Genomic DNA, 17,690 nt, shown 5'->3' with positions numbered 1-17,690 from the left:
GCACACGCGGGTCTGGAGGTGACACACCCGGCCTGAGGGACGCAGCCGGCTACCGGCCGCTGTATTTACACCCCCCCCCCGTCGCGGCCTGTGGGCGGGAGGGAAGCGCGCCCCAGGCGGGCTACGCGGGGCGGAGCAGCGCGGGGAGGCGGCGGCCGGCCCTTCTTTCCCCGCCCTGCGGCCTGGGCCGCCGCTCGCTCCCCGCCCCTCCCCAGCACGACGCGCGTCGCAGGCCGGGGGCGGCAGCAGCAGCGGCAGTAGCGGCAGCAGGCGGGCCGGGCTCCCCTCCCGCTCACCCCGCACAGCGAGCCGCCCGCCATGGAGACGTGAGCCCCGCGCCGCCGCCGTCGGCCGCCGCCGCCGCCGAGATGGCCCGGGCAGGAAACTAGCCGCGTGCAGCGCCCGCGCCGCCGGCATGGGGTTCTGATGGGCCGGAGGCTGGCCCGCCCCGACCGGGAACCCGACAGCTCCGCGGGGGAGGTGAGCGCGCGGGCGCGGGCGCGCGCGGCACGCCCCGGGGTCCGTCGTGCCCGCGCGCCCCGGGGCATGTGCCGCCTTTGTTCCCGGGGGGGGGTCTCCTGCGCTGCGAATAACAGCGGGGGTTGGTGTGAGACGGGTGCGTTGCGTGGTGCAAGGGGTACTAGGGCAGCGGCGCTTATGTGACACAAACACAGCCCTGTGTGCCTGCAGGGTTGAAATAGCTCAGTCACCTTGTGGGGGTTTCGTGGGTGCCTTTGTTTGGCTAAATAACGCGCGCTGCTACAAACAACTGTGTGCGTGCGTACAAATTCTGCGGCGTATAACATGCGTACCGTACTTGCACAATCTGTACATCCTCATGCACGTTTGTGGGTACAGCAGCCTTCTTTATGCTGCAAATGTCCTGGTTTCAGTGGCTACAGATGTATAAAATACGCTTCTAAACAGTGTTTGCCAGTGTTAGTGTTTACATACACAATACATGCAGTGTGTGTGTGTGTGGTTGAGTATAGAATAGGTGCTGATATACTTGTAGATACTCCTTCTGCAATATATAGCATTGTTTGCAGATATACACACATTGCTGTTTTATATCTTAAACTTTAGTGATACATTTTGTTTTTACTTCCATGTGGTAAAATATGGGAACTGTTACATGGAAGTGACTGCATATGTAGATATGTTTTTTGCAATAATCATAGATACATTAATTTTTTTATGGCATGTCAAATATAATAAAGAAATTAACTGCATGTATTTCAGTTTGCGTGCAAGTGTTCACACTTCTATCCTCTGTTTTTGGGAGTAATATTTCTAAATACTGTGTTAGCCCAGTCCTGCAAGCCTCTCGTGCAAGGTGCTTAGAGTTCTCAACTCCTAGAAAAGACTGAGGACACCCAGCACCTGGAATGTACTTTTTATTTGTAGGTCCTCAATCCTGCAACAAGCTCTGCTTTGGAGCACTCCTGCAGCTGCATGGTGCTCCATTGAAGTCATTAGGGCACCATCGGGGTTCAGGGGGCTACCTGAGCAGAAGTCATTTCAGGATTTGGGGCCTTAGATGTTCTAAATATTGTTGTCCAAAGGGGCATAATTCCACTTGAATATTTGTTCCCAGTCCTGTAATTTTGCTGCAAATAGTGTATCCAGTGTCTCTTGTACTTTAGCTCCTGTTTTATGGCCATATGGTCAGTTGTCCATAATTCTGTCTGCTGCTTTGGGTTATTGTTGATTATTCTGTATCAAAAGTATGCTTTAAAAAAACTGCCACTGTGCTTCATTTCAGACTCTTCTGATCTGACTGCTAAACTTGTGCCTGCAGCTCTCTTGGATGATTTTGTTCTTGTTTTGTTATATCGGTTGCATCGATAGAATGGACCCCTCCCTCCCCATGGGGAGTGTTTTCTTGAAAGAAGACTGAATTGCTGATGTTGTTTCATGTAAAACTGTCCCAGAAGGGATGATATAAACAGATAATGTTACCTTAGGTTATTTCGTGCAACTGGTTAAAAGAAGTCTTGGCAAAAATTCTCATGAAAATTTGCCACCTTGGGCAAAAAAATCCATTCCCCCACTTTTACCCTAATGATGAAAAAATTAATGATGCTTTATTTGCCTGCTTTAAAAAATAATAATAACTTGTCCTAGGCAGGCAGAATTTTGGAAGGCTGATTTAAACAATTGCTTTTTCAGCTGCTGTAGAGTTCATAATGTCCCGTTCTCTGCGTTTCAGAGGGGTAGCCATGTTAGTCTGTATCCCTGGGGTGACAGGCGGCTGCATCTCTGACATAAGCACAGAGTTTTGATTTTTTTTTAAACCCCTTTATCATATTTAAATTGTACAAAGTCTCTCCGGCTACGTGGTTTTCAAGCTTGGCTAATGTTTTCACTGTCATGGTGGGTTTCAGAGTAACAGCCGTGTTAGTCTGTATTCGCAAAAAGAAAAGGAGGACTTGTGGCACCTTAGAGACTAACCCATTTATTTGAGCATAAGCTTTTGTGAAGGTAGCGCACAGTTCTGTGCCTTGCTCCGACCTGCTGTGTCTGAATGAGCCTGGGGTTAGAACTCTGCAAAGCTAATCTATTGGCTTTTCCCAGTAGGAGTTGAACATTTTGGGGAGTGTGCTTTTAATTGCCCTGCACCCCAAATTTGGAACTTTCTCTTAGCTGGGCTTTGAAAGGCCCCATTAAGAGACTGATCTTAATCTGGCCCTTATATATTCATACAGATTCTTGCCTTTTGTGTGTTCGGGGCCTAATGTTAAACACCACCTGAGACATTTGCATGAAACGTTTCTCTGCTAGTATAAATCCATTGGGTCACTTAACTGCCCTTTCCAAAAATATATTGCACCGTAGCTATTTGAAGGCGTATAGATTGCACTATCTGGGGCTAAATACTCTCCTGTGTCTGTTCCAGCTGCTGCTGGAGGACACCCTGGTGAAGGCCTTCAAGATGGAAAGTTGGAGGGAGGGGAAATGGCACCACTAAACCCCTAGGAGTTCCCTTGTATCCAGGTGGGGTTAATGCTGGCCCCCTGCATAGCAGTGCTGTCTGGGATGGGGTCTGGCCAGGATGGCTTCAGGATATGCATATTAGTGTCTCCCAGCTGCAGCTCCTGCTCATGGAGTTTGGGGTGGGCATTAAAATTTAAAGCAATATCCACCTCCTGACACCTGGTGGGAACCATGAAAGGGGGGTTGTTGCAATAACACCCCCTCTCTTCTTTTGGGGTGAATCCCCATGGGGTCTTGCTGGCAGCTAGAGGTTTAATATTATAAAGACTTAGGGGTAGCAAATGGCTTTTTGGTCTGTGTTTGGACAGCGCCTAGTACAATAGGTTCCTGGTCCATGGCCCTTAGTACTATTGCCATTCACATTGTTAATAACTACGTCTCCATTGCAAATATCCACATATCTGGCCTTTGGTTACAAAAGGGCTTTCTGAGGGATAGGGAAGGGTGAAAGTGTAGGGATGGGTTGGTTTGGGTCAGAGTGGCAATGGCTGACAGACTTGGTATATAAGAATCCAGCCCAGATTGGAAGGGACTGAAAGATATTACTAATGGTTGTTAAGTGGCCAAGGTGAAATGAGTTTGGTGGTTGCAGTTCAGCTCACAGCAGACAAGTCTGATTTGAAGTAGGTGCTCAGATCCTATGTTGATGAGCATGGTGCAGATGTCTAAGTAGAGCCAGGTCTGGTGGTGGTGTCTTTTGCGTTCTCACTGTCCCTTTTGCTAGCAGTATTTGAAGAGGCCAGGGCTGAAATGTGACCTACGCAGCAGGGCTACACTCAGGAAAGTTAAGGCAAGTGAACTAAAGGTGTAAAGTCAGTGCGCGTTAAACCCTGTGTGAATGCTTTTATTCAGGAGTAAAGGGGTCTTAATTCTCTCTAACTTAATCCTCCTTTGGGACTACTTCATTATGGCTTGTGCAGAATGCAGCTGCCCTCTTGTGAAGTGGTGGCTCTCATCCAGAGTTTGTCACACCTGTGATCTGTACTGATTAACCATTGATTCCAAATGCTATTTAAGGTTCAAGTTTTAACCTGGTATATCCTTAAATGGGTTGTGTCCTGGCTACCTCAGAGACTCTCTCTCCTTGTTTGATCTCAGCACTCACGGTATTATCTTCTGAAGTCATTGATGGGGCTGGCAGCTGGGCTGTTTCCATGAGGGGCTATGACTTTGGAATTCACAAGTCCAAATGTATTGATCTTAAGCTGTTTCTCTAGGCTTGAGTGTTGGGGAAAGTCTTGGGTGTTTTCGTTTGGCATTGTATAGTTCTTAATCTATTTTGTACATGTTCCCAGAACTCTGGATTTGATAAATGGACCATAAAGATCCAACTATCTTTTCACTTCTCAGGGAGCGTTGTATGAGTATGGGTTGAGGCAATAGAAGAAAACATACAGGTACAAGTGCTGTATCTGTTCTGTGAACATATAACTGGCTTCAATCTCCAGAGCTGGCAATCTGGCATCTTTAACTAGCACTGCAATGCAATTTACCTGCACGTTTTAATAATATTTTTCTTAGTTACTAAAATAACTCAAACTATACAAATAATCTCTTTAAAAAGATATGTTTTAGATACATTTCAGAACTCTAAACATGCTTTGAGTTTTGGTGCCACTAATTTTGTCTAGACTTTTTTTTTTTTTTTAATTATAATTATAGGATAAACTTTCAAAGGTGTTAATGGCAATGAGGTACCTAACTTCCCTTCATGCCTTTTGAAAATCTCCCAAGTAATTGTTTTCTTTCCTGTCATCCTCCTGTTCTTGAGGGCTGGGTCTTCCAGTGTCCTTTGGTTGCCTGGTTTTCTTGTGTAGTGGCAGTGATGAGAAACAAAAAATATACTTACTCCGACAACTGAGAAATGCTAGGTCTGTGGAACCCAGCAGCTCAGAATCCCCCGTGGGAGATTTCCTTCCACGGAAGAAGCCTTCTCTTTGCATGTCTGCACCTAACAGTTCACTGTGGCTCTGCTTACTAATCCTGACCTGGTACCAGACTGGAGTCCTTAAAAGCATGTTTCTTTGCAGGTTTAATCCTTTTGGTTTATACTGTATTCAGCTGCTTTTAGAAGCAGAATATTGTGGTGCATAGAGCACTGGAGTGGAACTCAGAAGATGAGGATGCTATTTCTGGGTCTGCCACTGGCCTGCTGTATGATCTTGGGCAAGTCACTTCACCTCTGCCTGCCTCAGTATTTGTACAGTCTTTGTAAAGTGTTTTGAGGCCTCCTGATGAAGCACTATGCAGGAATTGGGTAGTGGTATTATTTATTAAAGATATTTGACCTGATTTACCTGGCACTTACACGTGTGTAACTCAGGAGTTCATCTGATTAGAGAGGAGAATCAGGCCCATGTATTGATTTCTTTTCTTTTACCTCTGATTTTTAATTCTTGTAGGGAAAGTTCAGTTTGTCGCTTATTTTCTCTGAAATTTCAGATGCTGCACTGCTTGGATAGAAGGTATTTCAAATAACCCAAACAAACCTAAAACATATAAACCATTTTGCATCGAAGCTGCTACTATTCTGAAGTTCCAAAAAGCTGATGAATATTTTGTCAGAGGTGCTGATCATGAAAACTTCTCTGCTAGATAGAGTTTTTTACACAAGAAAGTGTTATATTGAAGAAGAAAGTTGGGTACTTTAGAAGTGCACCTTTTATTGGTGGCCTTATTTAGATTTTTTTTTTTTTTCCCCAAAGCCATGTGTAAACAGTAGCTAATTAGTAAAATGGAGTTAACAATACTGAAAGAGGAGACGGAAGGTTTTAATGATTTTTCACGAGATCACACACAACACTGGCAGAGCTGGGATTAGCCCTCAGGAGTTTCTGGCTCTGCTCAGGCCACTAGCTCATGCTTCCCCTTCTGCTCATTGTCAAATTCTGAAGGGCAGCAGAACTGACCAGATGCTTGTAAATTTCACGGGGGGGTCTTGGAAAGAAAGAGCAGGGGTAGGGATTGAATTGTGGAGGGCAGCCCTGTTCTTTCTCCCCATTGTCCACCAACCTCAGCAGTGGAGGACTGAGGCTCTGATCCTAAATACCTTTTGAGGATCTGGGCCCGAGTCCCTTCTGCTACTGTCATTGGCAAGTAGATTCTTTTTTTTTTTTTTTTTTTTAAGGCCTTGACTATGACCTAATCATCATTCAGTTTATAGTAATGTTGAGGTGCTTGTACTGTTCTTAAACTGCTTTTAGTCCCGTGCAAGGATTGTTTTGGGGAGATTGAATACATTTTTCCAGTTGTCAGGGTTTTGGATGTGGTGCTCTCTCCTAACATTTCCACTGTACTAAGTGTTCAACCCGTTGCTAAAAATTCTACAGAGAGGGAAACGTCATTGTCAGTTTGGGGTTTGCAAAGATAGGTGTGGCTTTTTTTTTATAAATACATGGAAAAGGGAAATTCGTGTTACGTTTACAAAATTCTTATATGATGTCAGAATAATTCCCGTAGGTGGAGATCTACAAAATGAATTTTTCAGGGGCAAAAGTAATTGATACCAGGTTTAAACTTTGCTGATTCCTAATAGCTATCCATATCATACTATTTTCTCTGGCTAGAGAATTTACATACTGATGTTTGAATCATAAAAGTCGTTGCTGAGCATTTGCATTCTGTAGTTTGTTGGGAAGTGCATTATGGGCATGAAGCCTGCTGCAGATTATTAATGGTTGTGCTGTAAGCCAGTGTTTCTCAAATGTAGCCACCGTGGCCGCATGCGGCCACCAGGGGGCTTTTCTTGCGGCCACAGCCTCCTGGACTGTGATGGGGGGGAAAAACCAGTGGTCCCTCTCCCATGGCTGCTAGCAGGGGTTGGGCTTCGCCCCCCTCCAGATAGACGCAAGCTGGTGGAGCAGGCAGCTGGTAAATGCCTCACTTTCCTGGGTCCATCTCGGGCTTTGGGCTTCAGCCCTGGGGTGGTGGGGGTGGGTGGGCAGGCTTTGGCTGCAAGACTTTGGGCTCCATCCATGCAATGGCAGGCTCTGGTTCCAGGCTTCAGCCACAGGCCTTACTCTCTTCCCCCCCTTCCCCATCATCTCTGGCCCCTGAAGCCTCCCTGCCCACCTCCCTGTATAGGGTTTGATTTGCCCTCAGGCTTACTGGGGCTTAGTAAGTCTGCTGCGAAGAGTGATATTAACAAACATACATAATATCACTTTTTACAGCAACAGACTTACTAGCTAGCAAGCCTTAAAAACCAAAAAAGCAAAAGAAACAACAACAAAGAGAAGAATGTGCAAAGCTTCTTATTTGTGTTTCTATTCTGTTTAGGTCCAGTAAAGAATAGACAACTGTACATTATTTTTATTGTTGAGTCTGCAAAAACAAATTCCTACATGAATAAATTACAATGTCTTGGACATGTGTATGTGCATGTTTGTTTGTTTTTCCTAAAGTTAATTAAATATTTTAGGAAAAATTGTCAGCGCGGCCACCAGTAAGACTTTGTGGCCACACTCTGAGGCCACCAAAAATTTTGTTGAGAATCCTCATGGTTGGAAAAACTTTTTATAGTTATACCTGTAAGTGCTAAACTCTGTAATTTCTGTCCCACCATTCAAATTCCAGAAGAATAATACTAGTAATTTATATTCTAGGATTTATAAATACAATCTGGTTGGATGAAACATGGTCGCATGTTCTAAAAGTCCCCTTGAACTGATCATTGCAGACAATTTAGCTTTGTAATACTGGGTTGTCTTTGGTTGAAGGCAAAATAATGAGTGTCTCGGCCACACCTGCCTGCTTACAGGGTTTGAAGGATTTTTTAGGCCCTCCCTCAGGAGTTTCCGTGGGGCCAGAGATGTCAGAGCCACAAGTGCTGTAACCATGTAACTGGCTCTGAATGGAATAGAGGGTGAATTGAAAATTCAGGCAGGCCACAAAGAAGGCATTCTTGAGCTCCATAGACATCTAGTTTCACTGAAGTTAAGAGAGGTTTTTTCAAATATCAATTAAAAATGTCTGTTTTTTCAAATGATAAAACCCGTGGGTTAGAGGTGGATCAGATGGGAAGAAAATCTCAGGCTTCAAGTCTCTTGTTTTCCTGTGTGTTCACTAACTGCAGATGTTATTGATGTGCTGTCTTACTAACCATAATGAAAAGCTGCAGTTGGTAACGGTATGCAATAAACTGGTCTAAAAGCTCACTCATGAGTAACATGTTACGGCAAATAGTCAGTTTTGCTCATCAGTCTAGAGATCAGATGTTTCTTTTCTTTAACTTGATAAGGGAGGTGCTGAATTAAACCATTTGCCAGAGGTTCTGTGCCATGGTGACATTATTTTTGCCTTTGTACCACAAGCCAAATTCTCTGCTGATGTAACTGTTGACTTCAGTGGAGTTACACCAGCTGAGAACTTGGTCCCAAGAATCTCGAGGCTTTACTTTCATAATACAGTTTGAATTTTAAGTGCTCAGATTGTTCTCTGTAAGTACTACCGTCCAGCTGATGGTCCCTGTTCTTGAAGGATCAAACTACTATAAACAAGTTCACCATCAGCTGTAGCTTGTTCTTTATTGGAGAAACAAAACGCGAAGCACACAAGAGTTTGGAACAGAGAACTGCACGTACTGCTGTAACTGAATGTATGGGAACAAATGGCAACTTCAGACTAAACATTTGCAAAGCAAGCAGAAGGGGAACTCCAAGACGCAAAGGCTGGCACTCCCCAAATCTGCAGAGTTTACCTCCTCTGAGCTGTGGCATGGGCATTCTGGGGATAGAATAGTTCATGTGTTTTAATACTTACCCTGATCCATTGGTGGCCTCATGAGACCTTCCCAGCTTGAGTTACTTGTGCTTCTGACATGAGTAACCTGTGCAGATGCCCCAGGACCAACCAGCACAGGAGGGCCATCTTAACACTGAAATTTGCACCAATTTGGCAGGTGTTTGCAGAGAAGAGCCAGAACTGTGCTTGTACAGTCCTGTATTAGTGGACACTTGGAATTATATAATTTACATTATCTAATTGGCATCTTGGAGAGCAGGGGCTCTTAAATTGGGGGTCGGAACCTCTCAGGGGGTCACGAGGTTGTTACATGGAGGGTTGTGAGCTGTCAACCTCCACCCCAACCCCACTTTGCCTCCAGCATTTATAATGGTGTTAAATGTATAAAAAAGTATTCTTAGTTTGTAAGGGGGGTTGCACTCAGAGGCTTGCTATGTGAAAGGGATCACCAGTAAAAAAAAAAAAAAAAATTTGAGAACCACTGGTCTAGACAGAGAACACATGATCCTTGCAGACAATTTAACTTTAATACTGGGTTGTCTTTAGTTAATGATGAGGAGGGCATGGTACCCTCAGAGCCTAAGAATGCTGTTCTACATCTTCTGTACCCTATCTCCTACTTGATCTGTTGTTCCAAAAGTGGCTTAGTTCTCATTTCCTTATAATTGTCTCTTCTTAGTGCCTTAAACTGCACCCCCACGTTAGCAGTAATCTCTGATAGCTTTCTCTGAAGGTGTTCTGAGTGTGCACAGTGAAATATTGGACTCACGACATGTTTAGTTTTGTTTTTAATAAATGGCTGATGGCGATTGCTTTCTCTTAACATCCTGTTCGCAGTTGTCAAGGGGAACGAAATTATTGTAATTGCTCTGTGTGTGCGTGTGGGTGTTAGAGAAACAACATAATTGGTCAGAAACAAGACTTAAGAACAGTAATTTTTTTACCCAATTTTGTTTTGTCGCTGTTCAATTATATTAATGACTGGCTAGAGCTGCAAAAAAATGGAGCTGTTGCTCAGTCTGTTCCATGTGTATCTAGCTGCAGCTGTATTGCACTCCTCTTGTTTGGATGGTTGTATTGTAAAGCAATGCAGAGTATTTTTGTTTCTGAATGTGTAACAAACAAACATCAAAAACTAGCATTTTATGAATGTGAAAGCCAGTGATCCTTATTCTAAATATACTACCCAATCTTTGCGGGTTTGATTCTCCTTACATCTACATCAGTGTAAATTGGAAGTAACTTAAGTGAAGTCAGTGAGTTAGATTGGTGTCACTGAGAGGTGACTTGGACTCTGCGTCTGCTGCATTAGCATGTTTGTAATGAGGGGAGCAAAGAGCCATTTCATAATGCTGTGTGGTGATGTTTTAACTTAGGCACTCTGTGCTTTTAGCATGTACAGAAGGTGTATGCTGTCTCTAGTCGTAATGAGCCACATGTTAAACCGGTGCAGCTGTTGTCTTGAGACTGAAGAGAATGGGTTCTGTTGGTGTAAGGGTGTATACAATTTTGCTCAGTATGGTGCAGTTGCTGCCTCATATTTGCCTTTCATTTTGACTAGTACCGGAATAAAAAGTGTTTTTTATATGTCACAACAGTTTTATTTCCTAGGGTTCCCTGTCTGTATCCACATTTTATCTATAGTCCTGTGCGTAAATGGTAAGCTCATCAGGGCAGGGATCGTATCTTTGTTATGTTCGTACAGTGCCTGGCACAGTAGGTGCTACCGCAATAATAAATGTACATAATCCTGACTTTGTAGTCCATGGCATGCTCTGAAGTCAGCCTAACTAGTGTATGAGATTTGAGTGCCCACAATTGCAGGATTGGGCCCAGTAAACGGGCACAGTCTAATGTTATAAAAGTTTACATCTCAAACAGCATCTTGTATGTGTAACAACATATAGACATATAAAATAAGGGCAGTGTAAAGCTCAACGGTGCAGTGTAAAATTCAACCGTGTTTTGGTTTGTAGAGATTCATGCAAAGCTTTTTTGAGGGGGGGATTGTTTTAACTTGTGAGTGGAAGGAGGTGGTGGTTTTGCTTTGAATGTGGGTACAGATAAACCAAAACCTAAAAGCAAAACTCATCAAAAAATGAGCATCGGGGGCATAAATTTTGCAGCTGCTGCTAATCTCAACTGTGAGTTACATGTTGCCCACAGTAAGCGGGGGTGTTTGTACTGCCTTAGAAGCAGTGCAGGAGAAGGAATTGTGACTAAATTTGCCACTGGTTTATACCATTATCAAATTATTTCCTGTCTCTACAGACCAGCATGTAGAAAGAGGGTGAGCAGAACAAAGGCAACTTTTTACTACTGTCCTCAGCAGTCCTGCCTTGAATACGTGTGGGTGGACCTGGGATTCAACATTCTTCCTCATCTCTAAAAATGGCTGATGCTTTGTTTCTAGAAGTCTAGGGCTACTGCCAACCATGCCTGTCTTCTTTTTAATTATTTGTAAGACTTCTTATCCCAAAGCTTCTTACCCTGAAGAGATTTCCCCACTGTTTTCAGTTTTGCCTTTTTGAAAAGTTTTGCAGTGTGGATATTCCCCCCCCCCCCCCCGCACAGTCCCCCTTTTTATAAGGGAACTCTTTTATAAACAGAAGATGTTTTAATAACTGATTAATCAATTGTTTGAGTCCAACAGTTGTCATAGGTTGTTAGTCTAACTGGTTGCTTGTAATCTTGATTTATGACCGTCTAGAACATCATCTATCAATGTGCTTATAGCATACTACTCATGTCTGTAAAATACTTACAACTAGGCTTGAAAGGATTCGATTTTTAGGTAATGTCAGTAAATGTTGTTTTTCACTGTATACACACAAACCGGACAAAAATATTTCCATTGCTGGTTAGAATTTACAGACTGGCACAGTAAGAAGAATACTGCTTGAGAGCTTACTAGTTTGGTTTAAGGATATTTACTTTGTATAGTTTGTCCGTTACATATCAATTTATGTTGTAATGGTCATAAAGCCAGAAGATAAGAGACAAGTGAAGAGCCAGAGATAAGTGAAAACCTTCAGGTGCAGAAAAGGACTTTATTCTGTGGACATGAAGGATTCTTTGGAACTGTGTGTGATCATTATTCAGCCCCGGGTGGAGGGCGATGGTGCTCAGGAGAGAGACTGTGTGGAATCTGTAAGGGGCCCTGAAGAGGGAGGATGTGGCAGAGGGACATGTGGCCATGAGGGAACACATGGAGAAGACATCACCTCTAAAAGACTTGAACCTCTAATTTCAGGGCAAGAATCACCAACTTACGACCTTGTTTGGAAGAGAGTAGCCTTCAGAACAAAACTGAAGCTTTCACACAGCTGACTTTCCCCCTTTCCAACTTGCCAGCAATTCCTCAAGAAATATGACTGTGGCCAGTTGAGCCTATGCTGAATGGATTAAGAAGCTGTAAGATGTTTGAGCAGTAATTAAAAAACTTCCAAGATTTGGTGGGGGTAGAGGAGGAGGAAGGAGAGAAATCAGTCTAGTTGTTAAAGGAGCCATTTTATTCTAACCCTAAGAAAGCGGAGGCCAAATGTTGAATGCTTTACAGTGGTCCAGTCCACCCTGATCCAAGCTTATTGAATTTCTATGGTGATTGTTTGTGGTGACAGATACCCAACTGCCTACAAAGGCTGACTTTTTGGGCAAGCCGGTTTGTCTGCTCTAGGCTCCCATTCCTTCGTCCGCATCTCTCCCCCCCCCCCCCACCCAAAATTGCCACAGTAGTACCTCAGGTCCATGCACACACACATTTAATTGGATGTGGTACAGGTAGCATTACCACTGGTGGGACCTTGGAAAGTGTGTCTTGTGGAGGGAGCTTGTCTGTTACGAATCTGAGCACATAAAAACAACAGGGTTGCCTAATGGGCTCCAGCCCGACTTTTATAAGGCTGGATTCAAAGAAGCAGTCCCAGTCTTTCCGTTTTTCCTTCCCGTACAGCCCTTTCATGTGTATTTGGTCTGTGTGCTTTGTAAAGCATAGTATATGCTTGCAATGCTCTATAATTTTTTTCTTTTTTAAGTGAGAATATATCTGGTTAAAATCTATGTTAATTTATATGCAAGTTAGTTTCAGCCTTCAGGCTCCTTGGCAAGTTGCCCATGGTGCTTTGAGTGCTGCAAAGGTTATGTGCCACTTTGGCTTACAGGGACACTTTCAAGGGCTTAATTTTATTGTAGTTTTTTTTTTCCCGTCCCATTTCCAGTTTATTTACCTCCTGAGTTTGGAAACAAAATGTCTCTCTTCCATTTGGTGGCTCTAGATTCAACATTCTCAGAGGTATTTAACCCTTCTTCGCTGCACCTGTGTTATTAATTCAGGGCACTTTTGAAAGTGTCCCTCAGTCCTTTGCTGTCGAGCTATTCAGTGAGGTACAGGTGCTCTTTCTGATCACCTGGTGCTTCTGTGCAATGGAGCAGCTGCCTCTGTATAAATCGTTAACCTCTTGCTCCTCCTCACTCCTGCTGGTAAATTGTATCGTCAAGGGCTTGGTCACACTTTGGTTCATAATGAAATATTCTCAAGAGACCAGATAACCCGTATCAGTGAGGTTTATTGCTAAAAGTCAATAATAGAATAGTACAGGAAAAGTTCAAGATGATGCCAGTTTCCAGGAACCTGTCCTGTGTAGCATTGTTGAATTCAACTTACAAAGAAGGTTTGCTTCTGAAGTGACACATTTCAGCTAATGCTTTTTAGAGGATGATTTTACAGGTTACAAAACTCTTTACACATCACTCAAATCCACCCCACCAGTTCCTACCAGCTCCTTAACTTGTTCTGTATCTTCCTTATCTTCGTTTTGGTGACTAGCATTTCACGCTCTGGTCCATGAATGTACCTCCCTGGCTTGTACCAGGTTAGGACATTAATGTACTTTTGCCTTTGATAAGTTACCTATTTTCTAATGCCAAAGCTGACTTCAGTTTTGTAAAGTGTTATTGGATACTTAGCATAAGTGAACAGGATTATAAAAAGGCATAGGCTGATTCAGGCCATGTAACAGCTAGAAATATATACACAGTATAATGTTATATTGATATTGTGGGCTTAATGCATAGTAGTTATATGCAGTGTGAATAAAATATAACCCCAGCATGTATTGGTCAACCCTCCCTCCCTCAGGTATAGGTGCCCACTCAGCTGGGAGAAGAGATTCAGATTGCCCCTCATCTACACTCTTGGGGATGAGTCAACCCTCTAGGGTGGGTTTATGACTTTCCCTTGAAGTCTGGGTTTATAAAATGACCAATAGATCTTGTTCGTTCATGTATGTAGTTTGTTCATTCATCAAAGATACAGCATGGATATTAATTGTTGTAATTGTCTCTATTGGCTAAGTCATCCAAGTATCACTACATTACAAGCCCACAATAGAATTATGAAAATAGTCTTCATACTGACATTTTGTCGCATTCTCTTGTATACAGTGGAAAAAGGCAACACAAAAAGTGAATCATGATCAAGTGGGTATATGATAGCATACAATATATTAGTGCCTTTTGTGTAACTGTGTGTAAAATATATCTATAAAAATATACCTAGCCTACATTCCATTACATATTGACTGTTGTAGTCAAAGAGAAATGAAGGCATGTATGATATAACCTGGTCACGTTTGCGCTAAGCTGTTAAGACTCTCCTGGTTCAATAGAAGGAGGTTTTAATGCTCAGCCCACTGCTAATCTTGTCTGCTGCATTTATTAAAGATGTGGGTCAGACACCTCTCTTTGGGCAGCCAGAATTGTTCTTTATTTTTTTTTTTTAAACACTGCAGTGTGACTCTTGCATTGCATCAGTTGCTTTCTTATGAGGAGAGGCAGTGATTGGCCTGCCCTGCGTTGCCCTAGGACCGGTACTACCCTTAAAATCTTATGCGATACACTCCCTCGCTGACTGTTTCCTTCTGTTGCAAGAGCTGGACCTTTTTTCACCAACCAGGCGTCACTGTTGGGAGGAGAGGGGGCTGAAAGGAAGAAACGTTCTCTTCTGAGTCCATTGCTTTCTTCTCTTGCATCAGTTACTTCCTCACTCTTTTAGCTGTAGTGCCCATAGAAACATCTCTTGCCAGGAATGGGAAGACCACTGGGAGCACAGACTGTCTCGGAAGAATCCCTGTGTAGAGTGTCTCATGAGAGGAACGGTTGCTAGGTAGGAGATACTGGCTCAGGGTTTCTTTGTGCAAAGGGGTTGGGAGCACACTTTAAAGCGTGACCTTTGGAAGAAGAGGTTAAGCAAGAGTGAGTGACTGGACTAGAGTGCAGTGAAATCCATTTGTGCTATAAACATTGTTGGAGTGGGTGTTTTGGTCATGATATAGGAAAAACAATTGACAACTGCTCGTATAAACTAACTTTTTTTCAAAACTCAGCCTAGAAAAGAGTATAGATTTTGCTTTCCTTAGAATCCAAAGATTTGCCAAAGTGTGCACTCCTTTTCTTCTGAAGGATGGAATCCAGCCTTGAGTGGAAAAAAATCTCTAAGGGTCCCAGACCTTCCGCCATTAGAGACAATGGGAGGCTTGCCATTAACTGTGATGGGAACAGAATCGAGCCCTGTGTTATCAAAGCTGACTGTTATGGCCTGAATTGTGTATATTAAACAAAATAACTGGAGGAGTAAAATCGTGAAAGATTGACTTTTGCTTGAAATCTGTAGCCCCTTTGATATTTTATGTCTGGAGTTTAAGGCCTGGCTAATTATATTTTCTGTGCTAGGAAATCAAAGTATGATATTCACAAATATTTTAAATAAAGGGACATGATGTTCAGGGTAAAGTTCACTCATGCTTCTTGTGAAGCATGAGGAGAGAGGACCTCTGTGCTTCCAAAACAGCCCTTGAATTTTGTTCCCAGGAATCACGCCTTTGCTGCTGCTGGTTTGAGGTATAAGAACAGAGTTTAGGCAGTGCTTTAGGGGGCAGATCTAAAACCCATGGAAGACGGTGAAGCCTTTCCATTGGCTTTAGTGGGCTTTGGATCAGATCCTAAAAGCACTGCTTGTCCCGTCCCCCGCTGCCTCGTTCATTCTTTCTTTTTTTTTTTCCCCGTGTACTTATTTTATCTCCTATAAAGTTAAGTGTTCACATAAGCCTTTAATTACAGTCTTTTCCAATTCTGTACCCTACAGTGCAGTCTGACAGGCTGCAGTTGTTGTCCTGTTGGATGTTACCCAGCTAGGATTACCTGTATAAAGAATGTTTCATTACTTAGCAGTTACATAGCAACTGAACTCTTAAGGGTCTAATTGAATTTGAAAATAAGTTATGTCCAGCTGCTGTGCTGTGGAGTCCCTGAAAAAAATCCAATTTTATTTAGGAGGTGGGGAAGACTGATTTCTGTGACGTGGGAGCTAGTGTTATGTTTTATCTAAATCTGTTCGTAAGGACCAAATCCAACGGATGTTGAAATCAAAGGGAGTATTTCCATTGGCTTGTTTTAATTGTAGTTGGATCAGGTCCTAAATTATTGTAACGTGCTTCCTAAATGTAGTCATCACAGCCACCAATATAGGAAGCTAGATTCTCCCCCGCCTGGACCCTTGTGTTGTCACGCATACCTGTGCAAAGTGAGTGTCGAAGACCATTATTGTGACTTGCTGGTGTTATACACCCACTCTGTGCAGGTGTGAATGACCGTGAAAGGCAAGGGTGGATCAGGCCCCAGATCTATATTTTTGGAACCAGCAGTTCCAATTCTGCACACCTTGAAGTTCGGAGGGAGTTTTGCCAGTGGGTGTGGGATTGAACCCCATCCGTGTGAATTAAGTCTACAGGCCTGATTCGATCTCTCACTAGTTTTACAGCTGGGTAACTCCAGTGGAATTACTCCTGATTTATCCTGGTGTTAGTGAGGTTTGTTATTGTCTCCCCCTGAGAAGAGGTACTTGTGAAAAAGCAGTAAATGAAAAGTATAGCAGTTACCCACATGGAACAAACCCAGAGAATGTAACAGGGCAACTTCCCTTCTGCTTTTAAAAGGAAATTTTCCCCTGTGAAAATGGTAAAAGGGTACTGCACTTAATAAAGATTTATTTTGTGTAAATCCTCAGCTGATCCATTAGAAGCCAATATCGGGTATTTTTCATAAATTTTAAAGTATTTTGAATTCGTTTAGAACAGGGGTCGGCAGCCTTTCAGAAGTGGTGTGCAGAGTCTTCATTTACTCAGTCTAATTTAAGGTTTCACGTGCCGGTAATACATTTTAATGTTTTTTTAGAAGGTCTCTCTCTCTAAGTCTATATATTATATAACTAAACTATTGTAGTATTGTAAAATAAACAAGGTTTTCAAAATTGTTTAAGAAGCTTCATTTAAAATTAAATTAAAATGTTGATCTTACGCCGCCAGCCCACTCAGCCCACTGCTAGTCTGGGGTTCCGTTCACCTAGGCCGGCAGCGGGCTGAGCGGAGCCTGCGGCCGGGACCCTGGCTGGCAAGGGGCTGGCAGCCAGAACCCCAGACTGGCAGTGGGCTGAGCGGCTCAGCCCGCTGCCGCTCAGGGGTTCCATCTGTTGGCTCCTGCCAGCCGGGATCCCGGCTGCCGGACCTGCTCAGCCCGCTGCCGGTCTGGGGTCCTGGCCCTGCCCACATAGAGTGGGTACCTACCTTCTCCCTGGTTCTGGCCATTCTCTTCCTCTCTCTCTCTGCACTGAGCTGAGGGTGGGAGTGCACTGAGCACAGGGCTGGGGGTGAAGGAGCAGGCTGGGGGTTGGGGTGAAGGTCTGGCCTGGAGCTAGAATGAGGGGGGGCTCAGGGTTGGGGCAGGAGGTTTGGGTGTGGAGCGCTTACCTGGGCAGCTCCCATTTGGTGGGAGGGTTGCAGGTGGGAATGTGGAGGGGGGGAGGTGCAGGAGCTCCCGTTTGGTGCTCAGGGTCGAGGTGGGGATGGGGATGTGGGGGGTGCAAGAGTCAGGGCTGGGGCCATGTGTGGGGGATCCAG

At 43.7% G+C, this 17,690-nt stretch overlaps 1 protein-coding gene across 2 annotated transcripts in view; it reads left to right on the top strand.

Moving 5' to 3' along the window:
- Positions 1-325: 325 nt before the first annotated feature.
- Positions 326-17,690, top strand: part of CCNI (cyclin I) — a 50,024-nt gene continuing 32,659 nt past the window's right edge. For both annotated transcript variants that reach the window (XM_074950459.1, XM_074950458.1), the window contains exon 1: positions 326-480. The gene's annotated coding sequence lies outside the window, so the exon portion shown is untranslated. The remainder of the gene's footprint in view (positions 481-17,690) is intronic.

This window comes from Natator depressus, chromosome 4, assembly GCF_965152275.1.
Source record: "Natator depressus isolate rNatDep1 chromosome 4, rNatDep2.hap1, whole genome shotgun sequence".
Taxonomy (NCBI): Eukaryota; Metazoa; Chordata; order Testudines; family Cheloniidae; genus Natator; species Natator depressus.
Note: the sequence above shows the minus strand (reverse complement) of the source record. Positions and strands in the feature narration are given on the sequence as shown.